Here is a 25,372-nt window from a genome sequence, read left to right on the forward strand (position 1 = left end):
TTCCATAGGCTGGGTGGTTTAAACAAAATAAATTTATTTCCTTAACATTCCAAAGGCTGGAAGTCTGAGATCAAGGTGTTGGCAGTGGTGGCTTCTTCTGAGTTGTCTATTCTTGGCTTGTAGGTGCTCCCTTCTCTCGGTGTCCTCACTTGGTCTTTCCTCTGTGTCTGTTTCTCTCCCTCTCTCTCTCTCTCTCTCTCTCTCTCTCTCTCTCTCAGTTTTAAAATGTCCTCTCAAGCTTTCTTTCCTTTTTTTTTTTTTTTAAGGAAGCCAATCCTTGAAGTTTTTTTGTTAACCGTAGATATTTTTCAAGTGGCTGCTTCTTTTTCTCTGGTTCATTAATGTCCATGTTTGAAGTACCAGTAGGAATTATTCCTGGTATCTGTGGTTCCACCAGGTGTATTTGAATTTTCTGATGCCGAAGATTTGATGAGTCCAGCATGATGTCCTACTCTCTGCTTATAAGGACACCAGTCCTACTGGGTTAGGGCTCATCCCAGTGACCTTGTTTTAACCTCAGTTACCTCTGTGAAGACCTTATCTCCAAGTACAGTCACCTTTGGAGGTAGTAGGGACTAGGACTTCAACATACGAATTTGGGGGGACACAATTTAGCCTATAATACCTTTTCTGATGTTGGTGACATCTGTTTATGCTTGCTTCTTCTCATCTCTACCCATGTCATCTACTGATCTTTAAGACACCCTTCACCGTAGCCTGAGACACTAACTTCACATTTTCCCTTTCCAGCCTGTCCCCGTCTTCATTTTCAGTGACAGCACCATCCATATCAAGGACACTGTCCTGTCCTTTTTTCACAGTTTTCTCCATTTCCTCAACCCCCTGAATAGAATTTCTGCTCCATCTCGTAAGCCATTGAACTCTCTCTTTCCTCTGAGGTCTCTGTCCCTGTTCCCCCACTCTCAGCCCCCTTTTCTTCACACCCTGCCTCCCCCTCCCCACCACTCAACCTGCTTCTTTCCTTCATCTTCTTGTCCCTGGATCACTCCCAGTTCTCACAGTCTCAGCCTCCTTCCAGTGCCATTCCCCTTGTGATGGATTTTACTCATTTCACTTTCCAACCATCAGTAATCCCTACCATATGTTTTCTTTCCTCCATGGCTCCACAGTTTGAAGCTAAAGCAGAACTGAACTTTTCTACCATCAATTCCTGGTTTCTTCTCTCTGGCTTTCCTGCACTGTTGCTTCTCCACATTCAGAACATCAGATAGGAACCCCTGCACCTTGCCTTTTTCCCATGGCTATTTCTCAGTATGTTCCTATACTCTTTTCCCCTTCCCTCCTGTCATAGAATATGAATTGCCTTTTTTCCTAAGGAGAATCTCTCTGCCATTCCTTTTCTACCATAGACAGACAGATAAACATGCCCCCCCCCCCCATTGATTCTGTCTCAGATATGTGTTCTCTCCCCTCTGGAACTATATTCCTTTCCAGTTGACATAAATGGGCTGCAGGGTTACCTACTCTAAAACCCCTTTCCAGACTCCGATATTCCTAGAGATCATTTCAAGTCACTGTTGAGCAGGGAGTCTCAACTTTGGCACTATTGCCATTTAGGGCTGGATAATTTTTTTGTCCTGGTTGCTGTCCTGTGTGTTGTAAGATACTAAGTAGCATCTCTGGCCTTGACCCATGATCCATAGATACCAATGATACCATTCCCTCAACTTGTGACAACCAAAAATGTCTCCAGACATTGCTGGGCATCCCTTAGGGATCAGAATCCCCCCCAGTTGAGAATCACTGACGTAGATGTAACGAGGGTAGACTTTGCTAGATCATCTGTAGCCAACAGTTCTGGGTACAGAGAATATCCAGCTACAGCTTTAGAACATAGTCTGCACGTATGAAATGCAATCCTTGGAGAACAGAAAGAGGTTCATACCTTAGGTTGATGTGAAGGAGCAGTAGTTAGACAGCAAATTAACAATACTTAATGCTGTAGATTCACTTGTCTTTCCAATTAAATCCTTGTTAAATTACTGAACAGACAACAATGGCCCTTCTGCAAAATTCAAATCCAGAGCATTTTATTGAGATCACTCAAGACGGTCAAGTAGGCATTGTTATTAGCAAACTAATTCTCAATTGCCTAACAATTGACTAACGAGTGGTGGCAACAGCTTTTGGGGTCAGACAGCCTGGTGTGCATCCCAGCTGCGTGATGTACCTGGTGTACCTGCCGTGTGATGTTGGCACTCGGCTTCAGTTTCTCAGGTGTAGAATGGGGAAGGTAACAGCACCTACCAGATTAGAGGTGGAGCAGACCTAGCAAGATAATACACAAGGCCTTTGACAGTGCCTGGCGCATTGTGGGTGTTCAATAAATATTAGCTGCTGTTATCCATGCTCTTGTCACTTTCCTTTCTGTCCCTTTTATCACTGCACTTCTCTTGGATCATGGCCTTCACTTTCTTTTGAGTCACTCACTGTTTAACCCCTTGTTTTCTGGGCCTTGCCTTCCACTCTCAGGTCAACTTAGTTTCTTCAATCTCACCTTTGCTTCTTTCTTTTTCAGCTATGTACCTTTATTTCTCTCTATTTTAACACTGTTAACCATCTTTTCCCTTGGCAGCGTCCCCACACACCCTTCCTTGACTGTTCTGCTTCTTTACAGGAACATGGGAGAGCACTTATCACTCCTTTTTCTTTCTCCACCTAGTCGCAAGCATTTCCCTGGATTCAGCCCCCTAGCCATTCACTGTCTACCCTCTTTGTCTCTCAGGTGTGTCTCCAGGCATTTTTCCTGGACCTGACCTCCTCCCATCTTCCACACACCACCTCCTCCTACCCGCCACCCACCCACGTGCCCGAACCTGCAACCAGAGAAGTAGTCTTCCTTCATGCTCTTTTCTTCTCACTCCACAACCACTTGGGACCAAACACAGTGGATTCATTTCTTTAACATCTCCTACTTCTTGTTCCCCTGCCTGTCCCACTGTTTTTGCTTTAATCCCTTACTGTCATGGGTCACTCTACCACTGCTGCAGTGATTTACCTTCTATTGCTGACACACTTTTGGTCAGTGCTCCAGAGGGATTTTTTTGTTCTTTCTCTCATATTGAGTTGGTCAAATTCTGTTGAATCTATGTCCCAATTGTGTCTCAAATCAATCCATTTCTCCCCACCTCTACAGCCAGTGGTTTACTAGGTCCTTATTGTTTCTTAGATGGATTCTTCTATTAATTCCTAACTAGCCTTCCTGTCTTGAGTCCTCCAGACCCTTCTCTACAGTACTGTGAGGGATGCTCTGTCTACCTTCCTCCTTAAGCCTCACCATTTGATAAACTACTCGTCACCTGTGAGATACACAGAGCTCTAGGTGGTCTGGCCCACTAGCTATTTCTCCAGCTCAGTCTCTTGCTGCCTCCCTTCCTCCCTCTGCCCTAGCCACATAGGGAGGTATTTGCACTTCAGGAGACTGACCTTGTTTTACCCTCATTCTCTTGTACTTACTACTCAAGGCTCCCTCTGCCTGGAGGGCCATGCACCCTCCTCTCTGCCTGTGGGACACTTACACATCTTATGAGATTCAGTATAAGTGTCACCTTATCCAAGTGGTCTTTTCCAATGTCTACATCCTTTTTCTTTTTGATTCTCTTTCATGGCAGAGTTGTTTTCCATAGAATTCAATATCACCTAGTCTGTCACCTTCTACTTCATTGTGCTCCCACCCCTGACCTTCTCATTTTGTCATTCATTCTCTCAGTCACCTGGCTAAGACCCAGGCATTATCATGGCCCTCACTTCTTCACCTCTGCATTCCCAGTCTATCAACTAATATTCTATCACTTCCTCCTCTGAAGTGGTTCTTGATAATCTCTTCTCCATTCCCTCTATCTCTACCCTAGTTCATCCTCATACCTAAGGTTTTCCATAGGTTGTATTAAAAATCCTTGTGGGGCAGCTTCAGCTTGCTTACCTCTCAGTCTCATCATCTCTATATTCCTGTATACATTATAATCCAGCCACACTGGAATCCTTACTGATCTCCAAACAGGACCCATGACTTGCTACAGTCATGCCTTTGTACCTGTTGTTTCTAATCCAATCTCCATCTACATAATTTCTAGCCATTCTCCAGGGCTCAGTTCCATTGCTTTCTCTTCCATGAAGCTTTCTCCAGTTATTCTTATTAGAAGTGACCTTTTTTCTCTGAACTCCTGAATTTTGTACTTATTTAATGGTTCTTATGTTGTGGGTTTGCATTTCATGATTACTTCATGTACAGAAATTAGGTTGTGAACTCTTTTAAGGCACAGATTATAAATTATCCATTTTTGTATGGCTTCTCCACTACAGAACCTCACACAATTTCATATATGTATACACATACCAGCTTTATTGAGATATAACTTACATACCATACCATTCACATATTTAAAGTATACAATTCAATGGTTTTTAACATATTAAGAGTTGTGCAGTCATCATCACAATCAATTTTAGAACACTTTTTATCAGCCTTAAAAGAAACCTCTTACACATGAGTAGCCAATCCCCACTTCTCCCCAAACCCTCAGCCCTAAGCAAACTAGTTTCTGTAGATTTGCCTAGTCTGGACTTTTCACAGAAACAGAACCATACAATATTTGTCCTTTTGAGTCTGGCTTATTTCATTTATCAGGTTTTCTACATTAAGCCATGTTGCAGCATATATTTGCACTTCATTTTATGGCTGTATAATATTCCCTATATGGATAGACCACATTTTGTTTATTCATCAGTTGACAGGTATTTGGGTTGCTTCTACTAAAAAGCTATTATGAATAATACTGCTCTGAACATTCAAGTACAAGTTCTCATGTAAACATATGTTTTCATTTCTTGTGTATGTACATAGGAGTGGAATAGCTGGGTCATGTGGTAACTCAGTGTTTAACATTTTGAGTAATTGACAAGCTGTTTCCAAAGGTGGCTGCAGCATTTTACTTCCCACCAGCAATGCACAAGTGTTCCAGTTTCTCCACACACTTGTCAACACTTGTTATTATGTGTTTTTGATTTAGCCATCCTAGTGGATAATGAAGTAGCATCTCATTGTGATTTTGATACCATGACTCTTTTTACCTACTAGATATTTTGATAAATATTTGTCAGATAAATGATCTTTATATATAATATGAACAAACAGACCTTTCAACAGATCCTTTGACTTGCAAGTTTATTAATTAGCTAGAAAAGATGAACACAGTGTCCAGCATCATTAGAATTCAGTTTTTAAAAGTTACTTTTAAACTGTTGTCTCTTTTTAGTTGCCACTGTTACCTGGGTGACATTATAAAGGTAGTGATTTGTCATGAAAAATTCATGTAGCTTTGCAGATTTGAATGTATTCTACAGAATAAGCTAAATCACAAGCAGAATTCTAACTTCGATGTTCCTCCTACTCAGACTCTACCACTGAATGAGGAAACCAGGAGAGGCTAATTCCTGAGTCCAGGACAGAGCAAATGAATAAAGTAGCATTCCCTACATGACCCTTCTTTGCCTTGTCACTGGAACACGTTACAACTTGGCAGCTCCAGACACCAATTCTGTGGTGACTGTGTGAACTATTACTCCTGCTTAAAGACTTGCCATTTCCTCTTAAGGCAGACCTATCTTCAAAAAAGCATTTGATAATACACTTGGGGACATGGGGTAGGAGAGACTTATAAAATTCAAGTGTTAAGGCTTCTTTGCACAGAATTTTCCTCAGTAAACAGTAGACCATGGGAAACATAACAGGTTCTGAAAACTTAATTTTGATGAATCTGGACATCAGAGATACAACCAGCTGAATCAGTTCCCTCTTGGGCAGTGGTTTAGCCTTATCTTAAGTCAGAGGTAACAGTCCAACTGTTTTTGCTAGGTTCTAGAGAGTTCTGTCTTGGCCAGAACCCATCCATTTAGTCCATCCCTAGTTGGACACTTCTATCTGCAGCATTTGATAATACTGAAAACTGGAGTGCCACTGAAGGCTGGAAATTAAAGGCCTATGATTGGGCCTAAAACTTTGTCTGGTGTACAGGTGTCTTCAGAGGAGCTGGTGTGATGGAGTCATGGTCAAAGGTCATAGTAAATAGAGTAGGGACCTTTCTGTACATGTATAACATCATCTTGCCTAACTAGTCTCAAGTGCATAATTCTACAGTGGTATTCTCTGCAACCAGTCAGGAAGCATATTTGTCTTTAGGATTTGGGATGTGTGGTGGTGGTTATTTTCCACAACCACAGTCACCCTTTATCTGTCTGAAGTTGTTTCCAAAGGCCGAGAACAGGCCCTTTCAGAACCTCGGTAGGAAAAGTATTAACAGTTGGAAACATGTCAGCTGCTTTAAGGAGGAAGCACAGCCCAGGCCTGGTTTCCCTGGGCTCCGTGATAATTTGGTCCACAGCAGCCAGGGTTAAGCATGGTGGAGGGAGCTGTAGAGATGGAGAGTGGCTCGGAGGAGGCCCCTGCTTTTCAGAGTTGAAACAGGAGCCCTCTGAGAGAAAGAGATATTGCATGTGGCTTCCCTGATGCCTAGGAGGGTGATGTGGATAACACAGCATCAGCTGTTCATTCGCGGGGTGGGGGGACACTATGGCCCTAGAAACCTCTGCCCTTCTGCCCCTTGGGGGCCGGCAGCTCCCGCCTAAGCATCAGTTGTGGAAGGTGGTGAGGAAAATGTGACAAGGGCCAATCCAGCGATGAGTTTGTTGGACCGGGAACACGCTCCCGGATGGCGGCACCAAAGCTTAAAGTAGCAAGTACCGCCCCCTGTAAGAAACAGCCCGAAATTGGGGGCCAAGTGAAGAGCCAGTTCCTTAATCTCCTGCCCCATCATCTACTCGCCTCACCTGGATGCGGAGCCAGAACCTCGTGGGGAGGGAACGGCATGGGTGGGGTTCGCCTTACCGTTGACCTCCGAGATCCAGAAGAGCGGCGCCAGGCCAGGCACCTGGACCCCCACGCCACCCCCTGCGGGCCTCCGAGGCTCCCCTCTGACGCCTCTGTGGCATTGCTACCTCTCTCCTCTCCTCCGTTAAAATAGTGGAGCAAACCACGGAGTAAAGTGATGGAAAGCTGGGGGCGGAGGGTCGCCTGCGGTGAGGGGCTGGAGGGTAGGGAGCGCGGTGGTCCTAAAAGGTGGCCAGCCTGCGATCGCTGAGCTGATTGGGATCAAGCTCAGCTGCGGCCGCTGAGACCCTTGCCCTGGGGCAGCCCGACCCACCCCCTGGCCCGGGGCGACTGCGGAGGGCTTGGGGCAAACCTGGGGCTGCGGTGGGGGTGGGGTGGGCGACTACACCTCCATCCATCCTGGAATGGAAACGGCGGTCACCCCGCTAAAATTGGGGTGGGGGGACAGGCGGGTACCGCGATCCCTCCCACCCCCAGCCCGAGCCGCCGCGGCGGTTCTGTAACACGTCCCCAGGAGACTGGCAGGAGCAACACGTGATGTGTCTACTTATCAGGGTGAGAGGGGGAGAGCGAGTCTCCGAGCGTGCGGGCGGGGAAGCGGGGCTGGGGGCCGAAGCGGGGGCCTGGACAACGGCTAGGGCGCCGGGGTCGCCGGCTCCTCGCCCACCTCCCTCCCTGTGGGAGAACAGGAGGGGAAGTGACTTCGGAGTTGATGAACTTTGCACATCCAGAAACGCCATTTTGATTCCTTTTCCGGAACAAGTTTGCATCTCTCCTCGTTCTCTCCCCGAAGCCCACCGGTCCCCACGGCATCATGCCTGGGAGCCGACCGCCCTGCCCGGCCGTAAGTACGCGCCCGGGGTTCCGGCTCCCTGGACTCGGGTGGCAGCGAGATGTCTGGGGCTGAGTGGGAGCGACCTTTTAGAGAACTTTTGGAGATGGGGAGGGTGAAGTCTGCACAGCGCGTCGTACTTTTCAAACTTGCTGTTTCCCGGAGTCGAGGACCCAGCGCCCTACGCCGCGCTACGTGCTCTCGGGGCGGTGGGGCTGGCGGAGGATGAGCTGGGCAGCCCTCTCCCCTCGGGCTGCGCGCCGGGCCGCTCCTCCTCCTCCTCCCCCTCCTCCTCCCCTTCCTCCGCTCCTTTCCCCTTCCCGAGCTGCGGGCTCTGCCAACCAGCTCCCAGCGCGAGCCGCCGCGGCCGCCGCAGCGCCCCGCCGCCGGGACCTGATGCGCATCCATATTAGCCGTCCGAGCGCAGGAATCCGGCCCGACCCGCGCCGCAGTGCCCGCCGCCCAATTTATTTTTAACCACCACGGCGGGGCCTCGGACGGTGCACGCACCACCGCCTGAAACATCTTCCCAGCGCTGCTCTCCATCTTCCGCCCTCGCTCCCCCGACATCCTCCCCCCCCCCATGTGGGAGGGGAAACTTTTCTGCTACATACTTTCGAGTCCCTCTCGGGCCGAGCGGCGCGGAGATGACGGCGCCCGCCTGCTGCCGCAAGGTATCTGGGGGTGCCTGCCTAGGGTGCCGGCTCGGGGGTGCCGCTCAGGGCTGCGCGGTGGGAGCATCCGCCGCGCCCTGCTTTGCGGACTTTGATCCTCCCTGGCGGACGGCGCCGGCCGGGAGGGGGCCGCGGGCAGCCCTGCTCCCTCGCCCGTTTTGGGCTCGTGGCTGGGGGTCACGCGGACCACCGTCCCGGGTGACCACGGGCTGCGGGGCTGGAGCTCTGTCCGCGTATTGTTCCCTTGCCTTTCGGTTGGCGGTGTAGTGTTTTCGTGGGAGCCATCGGTGTGGAGCTGAGCCTGCATCGCGGTGGGGGGTGGGGGGGCTCGGCGCCCGGCGCCGTCACGAGCACAGGAAGGAGGCCGGGAGCATCCGAGGCGGGGCCGGCTGCCGGGGCCCGCTTCGCCGCCCAGCTGTGGAGCGCTCTCGGAAACTTTTGTCCGCTGCCCGCTGGACCAATTTTTTGCGAGTTCCTGGGGCTTCCTTCCTCCTCCCATCCTGGCCCGCAGCGCCCGGCGAGGGGGTGGGGGCGGGGGGAGCGGCGACCAGAGGCTGGGGACCCAGCGCCCCCCCCCCCCCCCCACCAAGCCCAGCTTCGGGCTCAGCCCCCCGCGCCCCCTCCCAGCTCGTGGTTTCTTAGGAAACTGCGACCTTAATGGTTGCTAAGGAGCGGGGAGGTCCTTCCCGTCGCCTGCCCCCTCCCTGGGAAGCGGCGTGTTTTCTGAACCCGGCCGAGGGTCGCATCGAGGATGTGGTGACTTGTTCCTGACCGATCTTGGGGCCGCGCGAGGTGCGTGAGTGCGGGACGCGGGGATCGAGCCCGCTTCTCGGTGGGGCTACTTTACTTTTCGGGAGGTTGCGGGTGGGTAGAGGTGGGGCGCAGGGGACTCGAAGACCCGCAGGCTGCCGGTTGGTTGACAGGCGCCGTGGTGCAGCTCGCTCTCAGCGTTCGCGATGCATCCGTGATGGTTATAAAAGAGGAGGAAAGTATTTCTCCTTGCTCAGCAGATTTGCCCGTCCTCGCTCCTTACTGGTTAGAAGATAGAACGTGAGCCCAGATCCGGACGAGCAGTTCACATTCCATTACGAAATTCTACACGGCTTCAGAGCCAGCAGCAGCACACATTCGGGGCACTTTGGAGTTTTTTCTTCTTTGGGGGCGGGTGATGGTGATGGTGGAGGAGAGGGATAGAGGGTGTATAAAAAATACAACTTTTTTATATCCTGAGAAACCTGTCCAAGGATTTTCATCAGTAGTGTTGTTAACCCTCATGCTTGTTTTAGAATTTAGATTTAAGCTTAGCCTTTTGAAAGCCAATGGAAATAAAGATTGCTGTTGGATAGGGATGCTGGAAATAGCGAGGTATTTCTGTCTTGAAGAGGAGACTTAAGATGATTTATGCAAAGACTGGGTTGCTAATGTGCATCCCATATTTTTGAGATTTTTCTTTAGATGTGCAGTGGTCTGTGCATGTGCGTGAGTGTATTCTGAAATAAGTTTAATTGGAGTGGAAGGTGGAAAAGAAGGAACTGCAAAAAAAAAAGAATGTTTTTGTTTTTGTTTTGAGGGGTTGTCCCTCTCCTCCACCCCCACCACCACCTTCACAGTCCTTAAAAAGCATCCCCCAGATCTGGTGCCTTTTCGAGTAGGCAGGTATGGTTCTAACACATAATGTAACCCGGAAGTCTAAGGCTGAAGTCTTGGCTGGAACTTCTTTCTTCTTCTTCTTCTTCTTCTTCTCCTTTTTTTTTTTTTTTTCAAACGTTTAGTTCTGTGCTTCCTTCAAGAGGCACAAAACTTTTGAAAGACTGAGTTCGAAATTATTCTTCAAGTTTATGCAAAGGTGAACCACTAATTTTAGAGTTATTTTTGTTTTTGTTTTTGTTTTTTATTGCTGCTCTTTGGAGGGAGGCTTCTGGGTACCGGCTGATGGATCCTGCTTTGATGTGTTTTGAGCTTTGGTTACACTGATGAATTAAACATTTGAATGGCTTTTATCAAGTTTTAAATGTGTGAAAAAATACCTTCCCTCCGACCCCATTTTTACAAAAGAATGGGAGAACCCTTTGATTTAGTTACTTGTTTAGCTTGTGCTTCCATTTTAGGTTGTTAATGAATTTGCATTGTTTTATCATTCTGAAAAATACTGCTAAGCTGGTTGCATTTTAGGATGTTGTTTTTAAAGAGGATTTGCTGGTTATGTGATACTCTTAAATGCTGCTGCTGCTGCTGCTTACTGTTATATGGCACATGAATCTCTGGGTTTTTGTAGATGCTACTTATTTCTCATCAGAAAAGCAGAATCTAAGCCCTATGGGCAGATAAGGGTTTGTTACTGATGGGGAATGTGGGTCTGACTCAGCTGGCACAGGTGGTGCATCCATTCCACATTGCTCACATCATCCAACAGGTGACCTTTTGACTCGAGGGTCTTTTATTTTAGATTTCTTCAGGCTGACCCCTGAGGTCTTATTTGCATCCAAGACAGACACAGAATATTGAGAATAAAGCTAACCTTGTTAATTCTGCACCTGATCAGCAGCTGTTTATTAGTTACAGTAGCTAGTTGCTTTCATTATGTAGCTTTCATTTTTATGTACAGTTTTTGAATTGCTGTGTTGGTTAACTTCCTAGGCCAGTTTGGAAATCTTTGCTTGCTATCTTATGCTCAGTTGTCAACATCATTTATTACCTTCAGCAAAGGATATTTTCTGATTTATACAGTTTAAAAAATCCTACTCTTTTAGGGTTTTATATGTCATAATTAAATTTAATTTCTACAAAATTGGTTAAATGTGTTTACTAGAAACAGTCAGAAGTGAATCCTTTTGATGTGTCTATTCATTATTCTTCTGAAAAGTAGGTGATGCTCAGAAGGTCATAGGATAAGGGTTGCTAAGCAGCTAAATAGAAGGATGCTAAAATTAACCGAAGCATTTTTGAAAGGGAGTTCTTTCCCATTTTGCATTATTTACTAGATTTAATTAATTTCTGAGTCCTCTGTGTCCTTTGATCCAGGAAAGTAGGGTGTTAAGTTTGTTTTGTTTTTATTATCATATTTAAATAATCTCTTTTGTAAGTGTCTTTTAATTGAAGTTCATGCTGTCTGACCAACTCTGGTGTCAGATGGCAGCTCGTCTGGGCAGACTTCTTGTCCCTTACCTGTTGTGTTCCGGTTAAACCTTCCCTTCCAGAGGGTACCTGTGAGTAACATCACCGTACTTCATTTATTAATAACAGAATTTTTAGTTGTTTTGGAAAATCTGCCTAACCCATAAAGTGAAGTGTCTTACTTCACTCCTTGTTAAACAGATTTGCATTTAAAAGATAGAAATGCAACATAGTATCAATAGAAAGTATGCAATGTAGTCTCTCCTGATAACAGGACAGTTTTCTTCCCTCTTTGCTGAGATTATCACTCCCTTAGTTTTTGAAAGGACTTCTCCTCCTTTTCACTCCACTTCTCCATCTCTGTTTATTCAGTTCAGTTCTTAATACCTTTTAAAAATAATTACATTAGGTTCAGAATATCTTTGGAAGGAATGACCAAATGTTAGGGGAAAAATTGTGATTTACATTATATTTCTACCAGAAGTATGTTAAAGGATCTTGAGTTTTTTCAGTGAGATAAGATGGTTGAACTCACTGAATCCTTGGGTGGTAATCATCTCTTTTTGAAAGGCAAGTCTTCTATAAGTCAAAAGTTTCCCTGCCTCAAGGTTACTTGTGTACATATGACCTACTGAATGGGCGAATTGGGTAATATTTTTTATATCCAAATATAATTAAGAAATTGGATGGCTTCCTTTGAGGGGGCGGGGTATGTGAGTTTTTTCTCTCTGACTTAGGAAACGATTTTTGGGTAGAAATAGCCATGGCCCTCTTCAAAACGCAGGGGTCACATGCTGGTTTCCACATCTTGGGAGGCCTCCCCATAAACTAGAGGTAAAAGGTGGACCATATGAAACCCAGGGGGAAGCATGTGGCTTGCTTTCTGAAATGCATCACTTATTTTTAATGCCCCCCACTCCCATAGGAGGCAGAATACAGAGAGGAACACCATCTGCTGTGTTTGCATTACGACTGGGGTAGAAGAATGAGAAAGATGGGGAGTGAGGGTGATGGACTTTTCCCTTTTGTATTAGCTGTCCTGTGGGACAGTGTCATCAACTGTGCTGGTCTGTTCTCGGTTTGCCTTCCCTGGGCATTAACTGCTGGTGGAGATGGGGTGCAGTAGAAAGGAGGGGAGGACCGGGAGAAGGGCACAGGGAGCTGCTTCTTCCAGTTACTGGTGCATCTTGTTTCTGATGGTACTTCAGGATACAGGTGAGCCAGTCAGCCATCAGTAGAGGTGGCTGCCAGTGAATAGGTGCTCCAGACAAAAGGAGTAGGAGAGGGTGGAGACTGTTTGTTCAGTATGATTCAAGCAAGTAATGCTAAGAGAATTTGAAAGCCTCTGTAAAATCCCCAGGACCCGGCACTAACTGCTCCTGCAGGATTCACCTGAGGCCTTTCAGACTCCATGAGGGCGGGTGGTCCTGATAGAGTGGAGAAAGCCCAATGAAAACCCCCACATTCTTTGTGAGCCAGCCAGACTGCAGAGAAAAAGTCTCAGTGGGGGTAATTAGATAAAGCTTTTAAATGGCTCTATTTGTTTTTCCCCTGGCCTGCTTGGTATCTCATCTCTCCCCCCCCCCCCCCCCACCTTTTCAGAGACTGTGGGGCAGGATCGTTAATGCGAATGTTTGGAGACTTTTAGTGGTTTAATTACTTAGAAAATTTCCTTTTTCATTAGGGTGTACCTTGGACAAAGTGAAGAAGACCTTTTAATAAGATTCCAGTTTTATCCTCAGAGCAACATAGTGAGGGTTGGGTTGGGTATATTAACCCATTTTACGGCTGTGCATATTTCCACCAAATGGTTGGTCATAAATCAAACCTAGGATCCAGAATTCCTAACCCCAGCGTCACTCTGTACAATGCTTGCTTTTTTCTTTTGTAAATTTTATTGATTTTTAGAGAGAGAGAGAGAGGAAGGAAGAGAATGAGAGAAAGAAACATCAGTTTGTTGTTTCACTTAGTTAGGCATTCACTGACAGATTCTTGCATGTGCCCTGCCTGGAGATAGCACTGCAGCCTGGATGTACCATGATGGTGCTCTAACCAACTGAGCCATCCAATCAGGGTCTACCACACCTGCTTTTTAAAGTCTTCTTGGCCTCAGAAGACTGAGCAATAAAAACATACAAAATACCTCTTTATCTGTGTGTGTATGTATGTGTGTATATGTTTAAAATGGGACCAGGTCCTTTTAAAAATAATTCTGTGGTTGAATCTGAAGATGTAAGCCAATTAAAAAAGAAACTTTTTAGCCTTTGGCAGCACTTCGGTTAATGAATACCATTATACACATTTTTTCAGCAGCTTTTCTACACCGTGGGGTTGTTGTAGGGATAGAATAAAAGTTCCAGAAAGTCAAAATCTATATATGGAAGAAAGTAGCATATTTTGAGCTCAGGAAGCTTTGTGGGTGTCCACTCTGGATTTCCTTTCCAGAATTGTGTACAACGCCATTACTTTAGGCAGAATTTGCTTAGGAGTTTATGTTCAAATGAGGGAAGGAAGCACTTTCTTTTTGCTTTGAGTGCCAAGAGACAAACAGAACTGGCAAAATATTCTTAGTGGATAAGGACTGGATAAGGAAGAGGTAGATTGTAAGCTTTGGACTCTGCCTTTAAAGAGGTGGTTCTCAGCTTGTCCGTTTTGCCTCCAGGGGGCATTTGGCAATGTCTGGAGACATTTTTGATTGCTTTGCTGGGGGAGGGGTGCTCCTGGCCTTTAGTGGGAAGAGGCCAGAGATGCAGTCCACAGTGATGGCCCCACAGCAAAGGATTACCCAGTCCCAAATGTCAGTGGAAGACAAGAAAGCATGCTTTAAAGGTGCTGTAGCTGTAGCCTGTGTCTTATGTGCAGGTAGCCTGGGTGTACTCACAGCATTACTTGTGATGTATTTGGACATCTGAAATGTCATAAAGCAAGTAAGGTCTTATTACATGCCTGTAAGTTACCATGGTTGGCAAGTTCGAGGTTTCACAGAAAATTTGGGGTTGGGGAAAACACTAAGTGGCATCAAATGTATTTTAAAACCTCTTAGTAAATAAAAGTTCTAGAACTCATCTGCTTCTAAAGCAAACCAGATTCATTGGCACAGGGAAGCTGTTCTGGTAGTTGGCTCAGCTTTCCAAGTCGCTTCTTCAGTCATTTAGGAAACTTGCTCCGTGCTGTCATCCACGAGTCCTCCCTCCCAGTCTTCCTTCCCGTTGTAGCTTACACAAAGTATACCACCACAGTCTCCCTCCCTGCCCCCGCCCTTTTTTAAAGTGTTGGAACTAGCCCTTACTCGCTTGACAGCTAATGCTTCTGCACTCCTAGTCTCCCTTATTTCGCCTTCTCAAGTTTTCGCAAAATTCTTACATAACTATCCGCCCTTTTTATGGGGCAGTGTTTTGGAGTCTGGTTTTCTGTGCATACGTTTTCTCTTTGAGAGAGTGAATGGCAGACCTGCTGCCAGGGCTGGAAGGAATGGGGAGGAACACGGGGAAGAGACTGTGGTTATTTTCATGTTCTTGGGACTCCTGGACCTTGATTTAAAGAAAAAAATGTGGTGTACAAATATAACACTGAATTCCTCAAATCAAAAATGCTTCAGATAGTGACAGGAGTGATCTTTTAGCCACAGGTGCCTCTAGTCCTGGGTACCCTCCCCCCACCCCCACCCTGGGCCTGTCACGCAAGTAGGAGGCATGGATGAGGCTCTGATATGGAGAAAGAGGTAGGAAAAGTGACAGAATCCAGAAGAGGGAGGTCTGCCTGGTTGGGAGGTGATAGTTGCCCCCAAAATGACCTGGACTCCCACTTAGAAATGTGCAACTCTGAAAGGTAGCGTTTTTTTTTTAATATCCTAAACCAGTGGACATGACTGTCAGCATCCAGTTCACTTCCATTGGTGCTGATGGTACTCAGTGACCTGCTCTGAGGCCACCTAAACCCCCTCATCACCTCCCCTAGCCAGAGGTTTTGGTGCTTTTTTGCCTTTACCTCCAGCGTATAAACTGGCGACTCACTGCTCTCTGTCTCCATTTACAGCTCTTCCCAACCTGGAACCCTCTGTCACCCAGGTCACCTGTAGGTACCTCAGAGGTAACTTGTAATATAAAAGGCATTTTCCTCACTTCTACAATGTGATCTGAAATTCACCATCCACCCAGTCTTGCAGGCCAGAAAGCATGTTGCTGTCCTTGACTCCTGTCTCTTTCAGCCCTCAGCCCCCACGGTCAGTTAGCTGATCCTCCCTGAAACTTCAGTCTCACTCTGAAACTGACTGTCCCCCTGCTCCTGACCTAAGGCCCTTATCATGCTGCAAATGCCTCCTCAGTTAATTTCTTGCCACCAGTGTGTCCTTATTCCAGTTCACTCTCTGCTCCCTTCAAAAACTAAAGCTGCACATGGTGTTTGCCTGCTGAAAAACATCGCTTGGCTCCCTGTCGTCTACAGGAAGAAATCCAAACTCCTCAACTTGGCACACAAGGAACTTTATCATCAGCTTCCAAACTGTCTTTCTAGTTTCAGCTCTTGCCACTCTGTCTTCTACACCATTGCCACACTGAATACTTTCTCACTACTTCTGCTTTTGCATGGATTGGTCATTCTGTTTTATCCCTATCCACTTCTAGCAAATGACATTCCTTAAGTCTTTCAAGAGGAATCTCGAACAGAACCTCTAGGGAGAATGAGGTCCTCCACCCAAAATAACCCTTATCCCCGGCTGCCTAGCCTGTCAGTGGTAATTTACCTGTTGACATGTCCCCCACCTGCCAGACTAGGGAAGAGACTTGTGCTATTTTCTCCATCTTTTGTACCTAGCACAAGTATTGTGTAGTTGGTTCTTATTTGATACTGAGTGTTGACTGGAGTTGTTTTGTAATACAAAAATGAGTTTTTGAAGAGGTGGAGGTTATTTTTGGAGAAGAGCATATGTAATTTGGAAGCTAAGTCCTAAATATCAATACAAAGTAAGAGAAGGAAACTAATGTTTTTAGCACATCCATCATGCAGAAATTTGGTGTTAAGTACATACTAGTGAGAAAGAAGTTTGAATTACAGACATTTTAAAATAAAAGTTTGCTCAGCTTAATGTACTCAAAATTTAAGAGAAAAAAATCTATGTTAACGCCAGATTACACTAAAGGCTGTCATACTCAGGCCCTTACTAATTATAACCACTTTTGATTGGCTCTTGGTTTGAAGTTTATGTTAAATAGGAGAGGTGAGCACACAGATCAAAGACCAAAAATCATTTTAGAGCTCCAATGTGTGGGCCCATTTTCTCTGTTTAGATTTTTGTTTCATTAGTGGTATAAGTTAATAGGAGTATTGGTCCATGTATAATTTAGCTTTTCTTTTTTTTTTTCTGTTACTCCTTGGATTGAAAAGAAAATACCAAACCAGAAACCTATAGGATATGGGTCTTGTTTTCTTTGTGTATGTGCATGCTCAATATACAGACTTGACTGAGGTTGATTATACACAATATTTATAGACAGAATCATTTTCACTGTTTTAGGGGAGCTTTGTTTATACCAAGATTTAATTGTAAAAAAAAAAGAGAAAAACTACTTATGAACATACAAAATCATCTCAAAATCTTTTCTTACCTTTCTTTTAAAAGTGGTACAAATATCTCCAGAAATAGGAGAGGAACCAGGAAGACGGGGTGAGCAGCGTTTTGCTTATGGACACTCTTATACCTTTACATTTTGAACCATGTGAATGAGTTTCCTTTTCAAACAAGGCATTACAAACATTTAAAAAGCCATTTTCTCTTGCACTTTGGGCTTTTAGTTGTTTTGAGGGATAATTACATGAAACTGCTTAGTGACATATCAAACAGCTGTCCCACAACTTATTTAGTTAAACCTATATTGGATTAAACTGTCCTACTTAAAATTTTAAGCCAAGTATAATTTAAAGGAGGCTTAACTCTTATGTCTCTGATTTTATAAGATTTGTGAGAACCATTTGTGGTTCAAGAGCTTTGTAAAGCTTCATAACCCCTTTTTTTCTAAAATGTTGTATTTATTTGGACTCAGTATCAGATTCAATATCCTTTTGGAGTATAGGCAGTTTTCTAATCCCAAATTTGCCAACCTCATAGTGTTTTTTGTTTTGTTTTGTTAACATTTCTAGATTGTTATTAACTTTTATTTATATAATAAATAGGTGAATATCTACTGTATGTCTGAATACCAGGGATTTTAAGTATAAGAGACAGTTGCTCCCTCCTTCATAGATGTTGAAAGAGACACATGCAACCACTAAGTCATTTTTACATCTGTGCTAAGTGCTAAAAGTTAAGTTTGGCAAGAACATGAAGTGCAATTTGGCCTCTGTGTCTGTAGGAGAAGCAGAGGATGCTGGGAGGCAGGTCAAGGAAGGCACCTCATAGAAGTAGCATGTACGTTAATGTCTGAAAGATGGTGAAGGGGAGGCCCTGAGGTGGGAGAGGAAGGTATGGTCACCCAGGTGAGGTGTGTGTGTGTATATATATGTACAGGGGGAGGGGGAGACACAGTAGGAGTAAATGACATGTGGTGAGGTAGAGAGGTACTAGAGCCTACTGCTTGTGGCTCACCTTTATTTGGATTTTTTTCTGACTCCGGGAAGCTGTAGAGGGTGTTAGGCTAAGGAATGGTATGATGAGATTTGTGAAAAGATTACTCCTGCTCAGAGTGGAGAATGTGGAGAATAAACTAGGTGAGTAGGCTGGTTTTTCAAAACTTTGAAAACCAGTGATAGCTTGCAGAATGGTGGTAACAGAGGTGGGAGCCCCAAGGGGACTGATACAGAGATTTAAGTGATAGGAAGGAAGGACTTATTGCTGGGCGGGGTGGGTATGGGTAGGGTGGGAAATAAAGAGGTGATTTTCAGGTTTCTGGCTTTTGTAGTATGTGGATGATGGTATGCCTTTCTTTGAGGTCAGAAAGTGGGAGTAAACAGATTATGAGGGAGGTACATTCCCTACCCTTTAAATAGTTGAATATTTATGTTTTCAATTTTTTTCAGCATTTGTTTCTATTGGTTAAAAATTACATGCCTGGCCTGGATGAAGCTGGAAAAGCACTTACAAATGTGAAAAAGGAAAGTCGTGGTTTTCCCTGTGGAAGCAAATGAGTGCCCCTGCCCCCCAGCCCCCCGGCTTCTCCCTTTTTCCTCTTGATTTCCTGAGGCCAAAAGGAACAGGGATGATTTCTTGTAGATAGCCTGAGCATCTGAATGATTTTCAGATGAGATATACAATTAAATCTAAAGAGCCTTTAAGTTGCTGTTTGTTTTAGTGATGCTTTATCTGCTCCACTCTGCAGCATGGGGCTGAGAGGAAGAGGTTTGGAGGAAGCCCTAAGTTAGGACTCTCAGAATTGCTCGAGCTTCTTTTCCTCAGGTGTGTCATCTCATGACCTCATTTTCCAGTTTATTTCTTAGTTTCTCAGTGGTCACCTGATGCTCTGAATGCAGACCTACATCAGTACTTTGCTTGACCAGTAATCTGTGTGAAAACAGAGTTCACTCAGTAAACAAAACTTGGTGTGTGTCTACTGTGTACCAGGCTTTACACTAGATCTGTGGGTGCCAAAGAAAGAGATTTAATCCCTTTCACAAGGAATGGAGGCTGTCCCCACTGAGCAATTGTGTAGCCTGTATTTGAACACCTCTGGTGATGGCCGACTTGCTACCCCAGGCAGCCTTGGGTTTTTACCACCTTAATTAACTTTCTTTTTTCAAGGCAAACGAAATCTTTCTGGAACAAGATAGAAAGTGATGTGTTTTCCGCTGAGTGGGTAAAAACCAGAAGCTGGAGTGTAGGCAGGCTGCCTTGTGCATTCAGACCATCTCTGGGCAACTCCGTGAGGGCCACTCAGTTATTTTCCCCCACACCCCACTCCTGCTTCTGAGGGGTGTCTGCCACCCCTGTGTCTGAGCTGAGTTACCATCCTTGACTATAGCAGCACTCCCAGATTTGGGTAATGCTTTTTCTCTGATGTCATCCAAATGACTCATCAAAACCTCAGGTGAGCGCTGGCATGCCCCAAAGCTGCTTTTCCTTCATGGCATCAGTCCTGACTGATGTAACCTGAAGGTCTCACTGGGGTCCAGAGAGCCCTGGTCTCTTGCCCACATGGGGGAGAAGGTGATCTTCCAACTCTTGCTTAGCATGGGTGTTCCTGTGTCACCACCCCTGTAAATCCCATAGAACAGGTCACACTATTCTGGCCCCGCATTTGATGAAACTAACTGATAAGGGGAAAAGCCTCACAAACACCTTGCCCTCCTCCTACTTTTTAAATTAAAGTAAATAGCTCGGTAAGGAGGTGCTGGGATGAAAAGTTTTTAAAACTGGGTTTAAACATGTTTTTTGAAAATTTTAATCTTAAGGTATTGTGTAAATTTATGGCTCAGTCTTTTCACCCTTCTGTGACCTAAGCAGAAGTGTGGATTTAGAGGTCTAATAAGAAGTTTGAGGCCCTGGCTGGCGTAGCTCAGTGGATTGAGCTCGGGCTGTGAACCAAAGTGTTGCAGGTTCAATTCCCAGTCAGGGTACATGCCTGGGTTGCGGGCCATGACCCCCAGCAACCGCACATTGATGTTTCTCTCTCTCTGTCTTTCTCCCTCCCTTCCCTCTGTAAAAATAAATAAATAAAATCTTAAAAAAAAAAAAAAAAGAAGAAGTTTGTTGTAAATACAGCTTACAAGGTAATGCCTTGTGTTGAATACCCAGAATCGGTGTCAGTGACAATCGTATGTAATCTCATTTTCGGAGAACTCATCCATAACTGCTAGATAGTGGTGACACTGCACTGTGTCTAGTGGGTGATTTCTTCTTCTTGAAAGAGTTGTGTACTTGCATCCTTGGTGTTGCTTTTTGAGGGGTTTGTGGTGTTAGGTTTCCTAGCCTTTGGGGTATGGGAATGTTGTCTACCTGGCTGCCTTCTGATAGACCGTCTGCTGTGTTAAGATTAACTGATGAAAGTGGAGTATATTTTATGTAAAGTGCTTGAAGAGGTTAATGAAACAAGTTAATAAAGAAATATCTGCTTTGGAATTTTAGTGAGCATTCCTCAGAGAAGTTCAAAGTGGTATCAATCGGACCAGGCCATGTGATACTTCTTTAGGGTGTGTGATTCGTCCCTTCATTGTAAACCCAAAGCCATGGTTGTCTGTCCGCTTACGGCGTTGGGATATGTGCTGGAAGGATTCCTGTTTCCTCAGGAAGTGGCCGCTCTGCCTTAGAGTGGGTGAATATGGTGCATGCATGGGGGCAGTCGTGTTGTGGCCCAAGTGCTGAGAACGAGAGGGGGTGTGGTTACCCCTTTTTCATTTTCATTGTTTTTGTCTCTTTTTGAGCAGCTCTTAATGTTGATGTGCGTGAATAATCATTGCAAACGTCTTGCGAAGCTTGCTTTGTGTCTTTGTCAGTCCACTGGAGAGTAAATGGTGTGTGGTCATGTGTCCATGTTGTGGTATAGTGAGGAAAAAAGAGGGGAGGAGTGTGTGTGTATAGGGGAGGTAGTATGGCTAGCACTGGTCAAATGATTATATTTAGGGAACATGATCAAAATGGCCTGGTAGCTTTATTTCATTGTAGTCTTACGTTAAGTGGAATTTAGAAGGGCACCCCTGGCTTGCTTGTGTCTGGGAAATCTGATGGAAGCCAGTGCTGCTACTGTATCTCCACAGAGACATAGAAATCCCGCCTTTAACCACAGAATTGATAATGTGGTTATTCATATTACAAACAGATCTATCTACCTAAGGTACATTTAAATATGTTCAACAGACTGCATTTGAGTTACAGACCACCTGTGGTGGAAACATCATTAGTCAAGGCTTGCCTGTATTTGCTTTTGTTTCTTAAAAGATTTATTTATTTATTTTTAGAGAGAGGGGAAGAGAGGCAGAAAGAGAGGGAAGGAAACATCAGTGTGTGGTTGCCTCTTGCACACCCCCTACTGGGGACCGGCCCTGCAACCCAGGCATGTGCCCTGACTGGGAATTGAACCTGTGACCCTTAGGTTCTGAGTCCAGTGCTCAATCCACTGAGCCACATCAACCAGAGCTGCCTATATTTGCTTTAAGTCAGATAAACCAGAAGTTGTCTTTCAGTTTCTCTTTTGCCCTTGCTGGACTTAATCTGTATGACTCCATCTGATAAGTCAAACATCTTATATTATTCCACTTGAATTTTCACCAGTTTTTGTCTTTTCAGTGGAAAGCTCTTAGCATGAGAGTAGAAGGAACAGCATTTATTGAGCGAGTACTAGTTCCTGTTGTCCCAAATCCTTGACATGGGTCATCTTATTCATTCCTCATAACCCTTTGATCTTGTGATGTAGGTACAGTTATTATCCCCATTGTTCAGATAAAGAAATTGAGACCCAGAGAGATACCAGCTAGTAGGAGTCAAGCAGTGCAGCCTGACCCCAGAGCCTGAGCTTGTAGCCTCTGCCAAACTGCCTCCTCTGGAGCAAGCCATGACATATTCACCAAACCAGCATCCCCCGAACCTCTGCTGTGTGCAGAGCTCTGTAGTGCACATCTAAGGGAAAGGTAGGCAAGAGCAAGTATGTGATGGGGCCACTGGCTTCTTGAAATAGCCGATTAAAACTTAACTATGAATCAGGTCATTCTGTCTGACATTTGACAAAGTGAGTGAGTTAGACCATTGATCGCTTCAGTGGAAGATGAGGAGAGGGACTTGAAGAAGTGCTGTGTTATAGGTCAGCCAGTGGGGAAGTGGCTCTCTGAGAGTGCCTCAGGCCAGCACTGTAGGAGAGACCCTGTGGAGAGGTAGGGCGAGGCCCTGGACAGATCCTGCTGAAGGGTAAAGTTGCCCCCAAGTTCCCATTTAGGGGGTTCCCATGGAAGGGAGGTTGTCTTTCACATGGTGGGAGATGCTCCCACAGCGGGAGAAGATAGGCTTGGATTTGCCAACTTATGCTGTGTGTGGTGGGCAGTGGGTACGTGCCTGTCTCAAATTCTTTCTTGTGAACACTCGCTTTTAACTTCACTAAACGTGCTTAAACCGTATTTTGAAGTAGGACTAGTACGTCAGCCACTTTTGAGGAGCCTGGAAATTGTCAGTGCTGTAAGCACTTGAGGGATTGAGTGTTGCTTTGCGTTCTGTAGGGCCAATGCCTTGAAAACAGGCCCCTTGTTGTTTTATGTTATAATGGGTTACTGTCATTTTATTTAATATGTAAATTCAAGATTTTGCCTTGAAATTGGGGGTCAGGACCGGTGAGGGAAGAGGCCCAGTGATCTGTGGTACTGGTGAAGTAGGTACAGCAACTGAATTGGTCTAATTCTTAACCTAATCATAAAACATGGAGGAGACAGCCTGTAGGAGATGCTTTTTTGTTTTTGTTTTGCTTTTTAAGCAGTAGGAGCCATGTGCACTGGAGGACATCCAGTCTTTGTTAGGACGTTTTTGGGATGAGGTTACCAGTGTGTACTGTTCCTCCCCTTTTGAGAGGGTGCCTGATCAAGTCACAAAACTGGCAGACTTTAAATTATAGGAGCACTTGATGCTTTATTTCCTGTTTCTGCTGGGTCTGTGAGGAAGGATTATTTTGAAATTAGTAACAAATAGGAAATTTCAGCCTGTGTGCCACAAGCTCAATTATGACAGAACTGTCTTCCATTGACTGCTACTGTTATTGTTATCATTGTTATTTTGTTCATGGCAATTTGCTAGTATCAGCAGAAGAGTTGTGAAAAGAAGTCTGAACTGGGAGACTAGTATTCTGTGCTTTCTCATCTGTTTAATACTGCCATCAGCTTCCCTGTTCTGGAAACCACCTCTTGACACCACTCCAGGTACCAGGGTCTAGGGGCACAAGGGTGAGTACAGCATGGTCCCTGCCCTAAAATTCACCAGGACATTCAAACCAGCAGAGACACCACGACAGGCAAAGGACCTAGAAGTGGGAAGTGGTCAGGGAAAGAGGAAGTGATATCTTCAGATGGGATGGGCTGACCAGTGGAGAAGCATGTGGAGAAGGGAAAATGAATTTCTAGGCAAAAGAACAGTGTAAGTACAGGTGCTGGGGCACAAAAATATGAGGCTTATTTGAGGACAGGGTAGGGCAGGAGTGTGACTAGAGAATAGGTTTGGGGTTGCTTTGCTGAGTTCGGATGAGAGGGCTTTTGAGAGAGGACCAGAAAAACGGACAGCTCTGTTGTGTAGGCAGTTATGGGCCATCAAATGCTCTGAAGCAAGGTGTGGTGTGAGCAGCTCTGTCTCAGAGAACACTGCTAAACCTTTATTAAAATGAGGCAGTAGAGGAGACACGTTCAGCGAAGTGCAGAATGAATGTAGAATTTGGTGCCATATTTAGCAGAATAATACCTCCCCCCACCTCCCTTTTTCCCCCAAGAGATTTTTTCAGCCCAGGCAGGATCTGTGGGCAGCCATCTGCAGTGTTGTTAAGTGATTAAAAAGATGGGACCTTTCTTTTCAGCAAAAGGAATTCAGTTAACAACACTTAAACTTATTTAGTTGTGTTTTAATCATTGGTATTTATTTAAGCTCACTGAAGGTAATAGAATTAGTTAGAGAAAAGAGACCTTTTCCCCCTCAAAAATACAGGGTGGGGCTAAAGTAGGTTTACACTTTTGAGTACACAAAGCACAGAGTTTATTCTTATATTATTATTTATTAACTATTGTATTATTTTCCATACAAATAACTGTATGCCTACTTTTGCCCCTCCCTGTATTGAGGGTGGATGCGGGTTGTTGGAAGGGGAGTGCTTATTCATTATAAGCACCATTTTGTCAGCAAGGAGTGAAAATGGGCTTCGAGTGGGAGCAGGCAGAGGGCTAGTAGCTATTTGCCTTCTCAATGGCCATGTAGGGGCTGAAAGTCACAGGTGGGGATAGACTCTGTTTGGGCCATGCTCACCCATGTAGCATTTGCACTTACCCATGCTCCCAGGCCTCCGCTGGGATTCCAGCTGTCTCGCTCAGCCAGGAAAGGGAGTGCTGTGTGCTGCCCAAGGCCTAAAAAATCGGGGGAGGGGGGGGGGTTAAGGGAGTCAAATAGGAGGCCTCAAAGACACTTAGTGGTTTATTAATTGCTGTAGAGCCATAGTGTTGCCTTTACTCTTAGGTTTTTAGAGTCCTGTATCTTCTCTGGAGGACACATTCACTTTTTTGTATGTGGCTTGATGCATTTCAAAGTCTGTACTCACAGACTGAGGGACCTGGCTGAGAGGGCTGTGGAAAACTGGGCAGGCCCGTGTAGGTTCAGTAGGTTGGTAATTCTCATCAAAAACTGATTTATGTATGTTACAATAAAATGAACTGTTGTTGGCAGCCTCTTTTTTGTTGTTGTTTAGTTTTGTTTTTTTAACGTTCTCTCATTTGAACTAGAATTACGCAGGAGGAAGTGGGATGCTGGTAAGCTGTAGCGGGACTTTGGGGGCCCAGGAGGGAAATTGGGGTGGGAGGCATGTGAAAGTGCTATTGAGCGGTTCCTTTGCCTGTGTGACCAGCCAGGGCATACTGGTGAGGGCAGGAAGTTACCTCATGCCCAGGGCTGGTGCTCCAGGGTTGCATGTGCTATTCCATGGTTAAGGTGCATTATTCTTTTTTTAAAGACAGGAAGCACTCTTAGAGATGTTCACATTTCTTGCAGCTAGAGTTAGACTACCAGGAAGTTTTATGGTCCATCTCCTTAGGCTTAAGGAACTTTCTTTTGTTATACAAAATCTCATTAGACCTGGGTTCCTGTAGAGGTCCTAGCCCAACAATTCTGAACCTTGACTTGGTTCATTTGTCTTGATTCTTTAACAGTTTGCCTGGATTTGAGCACAGCATTATTTCAGTGCCTCAAACTGC

The 25,372-nt window shown here is 45.2% G+C and overlaps 1 protein-coding gene across 5 annotated transcripts in view; it reads left to right on the top strand.

The window, feature by feature from the left end:
- RREB1 (ras responsive element binding protein 1) overlaps positions 1-25,372 on the top strand; it is a 178,234-nt gene that overhangs the window by 34,827 nt on the left and 118,035 nt on the right. For 3 of the 5 annotated variants that reach the window (XM_028511736.2, XM_036026524.1, XM_036026523.1), the window contains exon 1: positions 7,629-7,751. The exons of 1 other annotated variant lie outside the window; for it this stretch is intronic. The gene's annotated coding sequence lies outside the window, so the exon portion shown is untranslated. Of the gene's footprint in view, positions 1-7,628; positions 7,752-8,298; positions 8,414-25,372 lie in introns of those variants that run through there. One more of the 5 variants, XM_036026521.1, reaches the window with a different exon arrangement.

The sequence above is a fragment of the Phyllostomus discolor genome, chromosome 5, assembly GCF_004126475.2.
Source record: "Phyllostomus discolor isolate MPI-MPIP mPhyDis1 chromosome 5, mPhyDis1.pri.v3, whole genome shotgun sequence".
NCBI classification, from domain to species: Eukaryota; Metazoa; Chordata; class Mammalia; order Chiroptera; family Phyllostomidae; genus Phyllostomus; species Phyllostomus discolor.